At 35.3% G+C, this 7213-nt stretch overlaps 1 long non-coding RNA gene across 1 annotated transcript in view; it reads right to left on the bottom strand.

Annotated features, from left to right (window-relative positions):
- Positions 1-2138: 2138 nt before the first annotated feature.
- The window catches only part of LOC103152853 (uncharacterized), a 6243-nt gene continuing 1168 nt past the window's right edge, over positions 2139-7213 (bottom strand). Inside the window, exon 3 of the long non-coding RNA XR_477757.2 lies at positions 2139-2354. This is a non-coding gene — a long non-coding RNA (uncharacterized LOC103152853). The remainder of the gene's footprint in view (positions 2355-7213) is intronic.

The following is a 7213-nucleotide window of genomic DNA, read 5'->3' as shown; positions in this document are numbered from 1 at the left end:
TGAGAAGAAGAAATTACAAATAGGTATTTTTAAATGTATATGTTGGTAAAAGTATTTAGTCTGAGATTTTCACTGCAGTGTCTGGGGTCTTTTATCCGATTCAATCCAACTGTAAATGCTAATTGGCTTGTCAGAAAATGCATTTATGTTTTAATCACCGAATAAAACCTGAAATGAAAAGTTCTGTCTTACAATCAAATGCTGCCTTACGGCTCTACCTCTGAGTTAACACAGAAGACGAAATGTTATATTTCTCATAAAGTGTTGACGTACTTTTAATAACACCAAGCAACATTGTTTGTTTGTTTGTAACTTTTATTTATGTCACATTGAGATTAAAAATTTCTTTTCAAGAGAGACCTGACTAAGAACAGCACCAGAACACCAACAACTAAAAATCATGAAACCACAGATATCAAAACCCAATTAAAATACAATATGGGTGATAAAAAGAAAATTAATAAATCACACCTATAGAAGAAAAAATGAGACTAATATTTATTAAAAAAAATCATGACATTGTGGGAAACATTATCAACAATATCAGAAGATTTTTTTTCTAATGCATCCTGGAATAATTAATAATAACTAAAGGAAATTTAAAACATAAGAGAGGATTCGTACACTAATAAAAAGCAGATTGCAGATGAGTAACTTATAGGGAAATTTGAAAAGACGTTCATGAAGCTCATTCAGTTTGGCAGCATATTAATAAGGTCTGTAGATAGAAAAAAAGGAGCACATTTCAAAATTTTTAACAAAAATATCAGAATTTTTCTAGAAAAAACGTGTGAGCTTCCAAGCTTGAAAAGACAACATTTTGCAAAAACAGAAACTCAGAAATTTTGAGATGAGTCTCAGAAAACAAACTTGGAAATTTCAGAGTTAAGTTTTTTTTTCTTCCATCAGCAATATCCCTGTTACAGCCAGTGGCCTTGTGTATGTTTTCTTTTCTTTCTTTTCTGTATATCTGCAGTTTCTAATCAAGTTGACTCCACTTGGAAGTGGATGCAGCCCTGTCTTCCTGTGCCGGTCCCTGAGGCCTACAGCGACTGGCTCACCAATTGCCAGCTCCCTTTTAAAACCCCAGACTTCCTGGAGGAAGGTGCGGCTGTTTCTTTCTTCAGACAGCTTGCCACTTTGTTGGGTGTTTGGTTGACTGCTGTAAACTTGCTTTGCCCCTTTTGTTAGCACTGACTGTTTTTGTTGGCTCTGATAGCTTGTGTAACTCGCTTTGTCCCTGTGGGGGACCTTTGTATCTCTACTAGAGATTTGTAGTTTGTTTTTGTTTAACCTGGACTTGAAGTCGATTTTTGTTTGGTTAAGATCTTTGGTTTACAACTCTGATTGTTTTATGGATTTTATTTTATTTTGTACATTTTTGTTGTAAGTCCCTACATTTTGATTATTGTTAATTTTTACCTTTTTATTTAGTCAAACTCAAACAATAAACCTCTAAATTGTTAATTAACATCTAGGTTTCTTTAATGTTACTTTCCTTTCACCTGGCCGAGCTGGGTCGTAACAGTCCCTAATAGTTTTATCACTTTAAATTCAAATAAGGTGCTGTTGGCCACGCCTCCAACTCAGCATTTACTGACACGTTGAAATGGCTGCAAACAGATGTACAATTACAGATTCTTTAAAAAGCAGAAGTAGAGTCTTCTGCATAACCAATAAGAATGCAGCAAGTGGATTCTGGAAGGTAAGTCGACAACAAAACTCTCTTTTCCAGCAGCCATTGTCCAACGCATTCTGCAGTAAACCCAGCAGCCCAAACATGCTGGAGCTCAGCTTGGGTTGCTAGGTAACGGTCTAGGCCCTCTGGCGTTGCTAGGTAACGGCACAGTGGCCGTTGAATGTGACTCAGAATTCGGGAGTTTTTTAAACTCATTTTCCAGACACCAAAAAACATTATTATTGCCTAAAAACAGCTGAGTGTCTTGCAATTCAATTCAAAAACAGTTTATTGATCACCAACGGAGAATTTTTAAGCATTGGGTTGGAAGCGTAAAAACATGTAAAGTGTGACTTTTGCATATAGATCCCCTTCTGGCTTAAAGTTTAAAATCACCATCAAATGATTGGTAAATTAATCAAATAAAAACTTTAAGACCATTATGCTGACATTAAAATGTTTGTTAATTACAGAGGATAGTTATTTTTGGTTGTATAGAGACAGATTTACTGTATTATCACCAACAGTGGTTCAAGTTCTGTACAGACTATAAATATGCAGAGAACAATAATCACACTGATGTCCTGTGCTTTCATTTCTGTCCTTCTTTCTTGGGTGTAATCTTCCACTGTATTTTGAAATCAGTCCATCCCTGACTTGTCAGTAAGGCGCCAAGCTGTGGAAGGGCAAAATGTGTTAAATTCCTGTTTGATGTGATGAACCAAAAGGAGGTCAGAGNGTTTCTAACAAAAAATAGGAAAAGACACATTAGTATGTTTTTATCTTTTGAATCTCTTTCTCTTTCTTACTGTTTATTCAATGTTACATGCTGATCTTATTTTTTCTCTCTTTAATATGTAAAGCACCTTGAAATGCCCTGCTGCTGAAATGTGCTATACAAATAAAATTTGATTGATTGATTAGGGCAGGTGACAACATTCAGACAAAACAAAGGGCAAAACAAAGACACGAGTGAAGGTGATGACGTTAAAGGGCCACGAAGGAACGTTCCTGAGTCCCTGGCAGAGTCCGATAAAGACGTTGTTATAAAGGCAAGACGTCCTTAGGAGCGTTCAGCTTCGCAACTCCACGGATACAGGCGGGGGCGAGGAGGGAAGACCGTTGTGTTTACATATCTTCAAGGAGATTGGAAATATGCAGCCCTTCCAAGGCCACACAGGGAAAGCCAATTCATAAACAGAATGTCTTAGGTCGGGAAGATTATAAATTTCAATCTTCCCTAAAGTCTCTCCGATACATCTCAGTTCCCATTCATCCAAATTAGTTTGGTCGTTCCAAGATTGATTCCAACTGGTTAGTGAGTTTTAGAGTCCTCGTCTCTGTCCACACCAACAGTCTGAGTGTTTGCTAGTTCGGCCAAGTCCGTCACAAATTTGTCAATAAGCCAGGAATCCACAAGCTCCAAACAGCAGAATTCCTGTTATCATGAATAAATCCAGGGTGAATTCTGCTGGGTGTGTCCCTGCAGGACAATTGGGCTCTCCTGTGCCCAGACTTCTTGTTGAAAATTTGATCAATTGCATTGAGAGATCGGTTGACCAGATCCATAATTTGTAGATTTGGATGATGTACAAAGAAAGGCTCCAAAAATATAGAAAAAGACAGGACATAAACAGAGCAAGCAGGGCAGGCATGGGAGGGGAGGGAGCAGAGGAAAAAAGCGTCCGCCTTCATCGAGAGCAAGAGAGAAAGACTGATTTTTTTATTGGTTTCTCCAGTGGCAGACCATCTTCAGGAGTTGGACTCGTTGCCCATTTCAGATTTCCAAGCATTCTGATCATCCCAGAGTCCAATCCAGGCCCAGGAATAGGAAAGATTAGGTTGCAGCCTGTTAATGTCTTCCATGCTCTCAAACGTGGCCAGGTCGGTGTATTGCTCCCTGCAGAACTACTGAGCTTCCGGCCAGGTCACTGACTGGTCAACATAGCAGTACTTTTGTAGAGGGAACTGCAAGCAGGAGCCGAGGCAAAAACCTGAATATTGACCAAGAAAAGATGTGAAAAATGTAGCATTCTGCACCTTAGATACTAAGTGAATTGACACAATGTAAAATCCCACTAAAATCAGCCTCAAGAGGGCAATGTTTAGTTTATTTTAAATGCAACTTTTTGTGTGAAACCATTTTCTTTGCAACAAAAATCTTTTTTACAGTCATTAAAATTATTTTTCAGTTGTAGTATTTAATAAACTAACCAATAACAATTAGTACATTTCTCTAATTCACAAAACTACAACAGCTTATTGTAATATGGAACAGATTAGAGTAAATATAATAAAATTTGGCCAATGTTTTTAGAAAGAGCAAGAAAATTTCTGAGCTCAAACATATAATTTTTTTAAACATTCAGAAAATTTAAAATTAATCTCAGAAGTGTTTAGAATAATTGCACAAATAAAAAAAAAAACATGGAAATTATTGAGTTTCAAATGTCAAAAATGCTTGAGTTTTGGAAATTTTCTGAGTTTCAAAGGTTGAAAATGTTAAAAATAGTTATTTTTAAAATTTCTGAGGTTAATTTCAACATTTTAGAGTTTTTTGGTAGTAAATTTTTTTAAGTTTTGAAACTCAGAAATTTCTGTATTTTTCTATAAAATTTCAAATCATCAGAAAGTTACTGGAATGTTTTTTAATTTTTGAGACATTTTGAAATTCCTAAAATTTCCAAAAGTCAAAAATTTTAAAGTTTTTTTCTAGTAAATTTCTGATATTAATCTTTAAATATCTAAAAAAAAATTTAAAGAAGTACTCATTTTTTCTATCTCCTGTGTCCATAATAAGGCATCGTATCAAACCTTCTTTCCTTCTCAAAGGAAACTCTGCTCCTGAAACTGTGGTGTCGTTTTCCAACCCTGAAGCAATTCTCAAAAATAAAACATATTTGCATTTGAAGAAAAGGCGATGTAGTATTTTAGACCTTTTAAGAAAAATGTCACATCCTTAAAGACCACTGCTGTTTAGTTAATGTAAAATCTTGTTTTTAAAAAGGTATTTTTCCAAGTTACATCATTACTTTTTATGTAACAAACCTTATGAATGTGGAACTGTCCAAAAGAGAGTGCTTCATGTCCAGGAATAATGAACAAAAATAATCAGCAAAAACTTAATTATTACTCACAGGATAAGCATATTTATTTATATATTTAGCAAAAGTTCAGATCTCTCACAATTTTTATTATCACAATTTTATGGTGGTTCCTACTCTAAACACAATGATGATGTATAAAAAATGTAAATCTGTTTAAAAAGTACCATTTTCAATCAACAAATACCGAAGCTTGATTCTATTGTCGAATCAGAATTTTAACATTTTGAAACAATTTGGAGTTTTGAAAAAACTGTCTGCCTAACTGTCTGACGGCTTAAAGAGAAACCCTTTTGCAGCTGCACTAATCTTACCTCTTTGCATGTTTCCTCAGGTTCTCTAATCCACCGGCAACCGCGTTCAGCAGCATACACAAACATTAATGATCCGCTACTGTCATCTGAATCTCATTTAGTTTAGGCTGCATTCACAACCAGTCAGGTTTTGGCAACTTTTGTTAGTCTGGTTTGTTTTAGAGAGATGTGAATGTGACTAAAACTCTGATTTGGAACAAAAAAAAGAACTCTGGTCCGTCTAAAAATCTAGTCCTCGGTTCCGTTTAAGTGAACTCAGTCACGATATGAATGCATATGATGGGCTGGTGGTCACTTGAAATGCAGAAAGCTAATTAAAACGCAAAGTGTTCTGGGTAAATACAACCAAACCTCATGCTAGCAGTTGAAATGAAATGGTTTGTGGCTTTTTACCCCAAAGCTTGTTGTCCAGAAATAACAAGGTGTTGTTTCTCAGCAACTGCTAAGAGTTGTTGAGAAACAACAACCCCACTTCATCTTATTTACATTTTGTGAAGAAGGAAGTTCTGCTCAATGTGTCTTCAGAGGTTTTCATGCGGTTTCCTTCAGTGGTTCTTGGTGCCTTGATGCCCCACGGCAGCTTTGGTTCCTGGTAATTTACCACCATCAGCGTGTGAATGTGTGTAAATGGATGAGTGTAAAGTGCTTTGGACTTGATAAACAACTTTACAAATGGAGGCTCTTAGTATCTGCAGGTTCATTTTTATTATCTCAAAGAGACAAAGCTTTCAATTAAATCATTTTTTTCATCTTGAATCCATATGAAACGAAATTTAGAAAATAGAACTGAATGTGGAAAACAAAACTTCCCAAAGTCTGGATAGTTCAGCTGCAAAATCTGAATTTCATTTATTAATTTCTTGATTCTAATCAATATCAATTGGTAATAAGTCTGATAGAATATTAAATATTCAATATGTAACATATTCACTGAAAGCCGACTCAGAATTGTACAGAATTCTGGGGGATGTAGGCAGAGGAAAGAGTTTAGCCACTCAAACTCTCAAGCAAGGTTGGTGCAATCAACTCACTCATTCTTTGGTTACCTAGCAACTCACTCATTCTTTGGTTACCTAGCAACTCACTCATTCTTTGGTTACCTAGCAACTCACTCATTCTTTGGTTACCCAGCAACTCACTTATTCTTTGGTTACCCAGCAACTCACTCATTCTTTGGTTACCCAGCAACTCACTCATTCTTTGGTTACCTAGCAACTCACTCATTCTTTTGTTACCTAGCAACTCACTCGTTCTTTGGTTACCTAGCAACAGCCTGTTGAGTAACTGGTGCAGCAGCAGTTTAATGTTTCTCCACTGTGCCTCATTACTGCTTAAAAATAAAAACAGTGTGAAATGAAAACTGGATAAAACAGGAAATGTCACACCACCAGAACTTCACATTTAAAACAAATAACTAATCAATTATATTGACTGATGTGAAAGGCTTAAATTGTGGTACCATCCAGCCCTAAATGTTAATATAACAGTTACAAACTGTATATTTTTGAAATGAGTCTTTTTGGGTTTTTTCTCAAAATTTTCTACTTTTGGAGCTCAGAAATTTCCTTGATTTTTTTTTTAATTGTCTGAAATTAATTTCAACATTTCTGAGTTTTTTGGTGGAAATACACTTCTCTTGATATCTACAATGGCCGTGGTGCACAGTCATACATTTCATAGTTTCACATAAAAATACAATTATTTTTCCCATTAACATATTGTACACATAAGTTATTGCCTAACGTACATACCTTGAAAAATTAATGAGTCAGATCTCATTTAAAGAACAAGTTTCTATCAACACCAAGGAAAAAAGTAAATAAAATGTCATAAAATGCAGGATATAGAAACCACATTCAAAAAGATATAAAAGTGACTGATAAAAACAACATAAAAACTCTGAACTTCTAAAAGCACTTCAGAGGCTTAGCCATAAAAACAAATAAGTAACCAAAGATAAACATAAACTAATTAAAATAAAACTACTAGAGCAAAAAAGCTTTTAATTTGCTATAAAATCTACCTCACCATGAGAACTTATGGGATTTAACTCAAAATGCACATTGAGTTTAAGTTCTTACCGAAGAACAAAAGAGTCCTCAGAATGAAACTGTGAT

Source organism: Poecilia formosa, unplaced genomic scaffold, assembly GCF_000485575.1.
Source record: "Poecilia formosa unplaced genomic scaffold, Poecilia_formosa-5.1.2 Scaffold331, whole genome shotgun sequence".
NCBI lineage: Eukaryota > Metazoa > Chordata > Actinopteri > Cyprinodontiformes > Poeciliidae > Poecilia > Poecilia formosa.
Note: the sequence above shows the minus strand (reverse complement) of the source record. Positions and strands in the feature narration are given on the sequence as shown.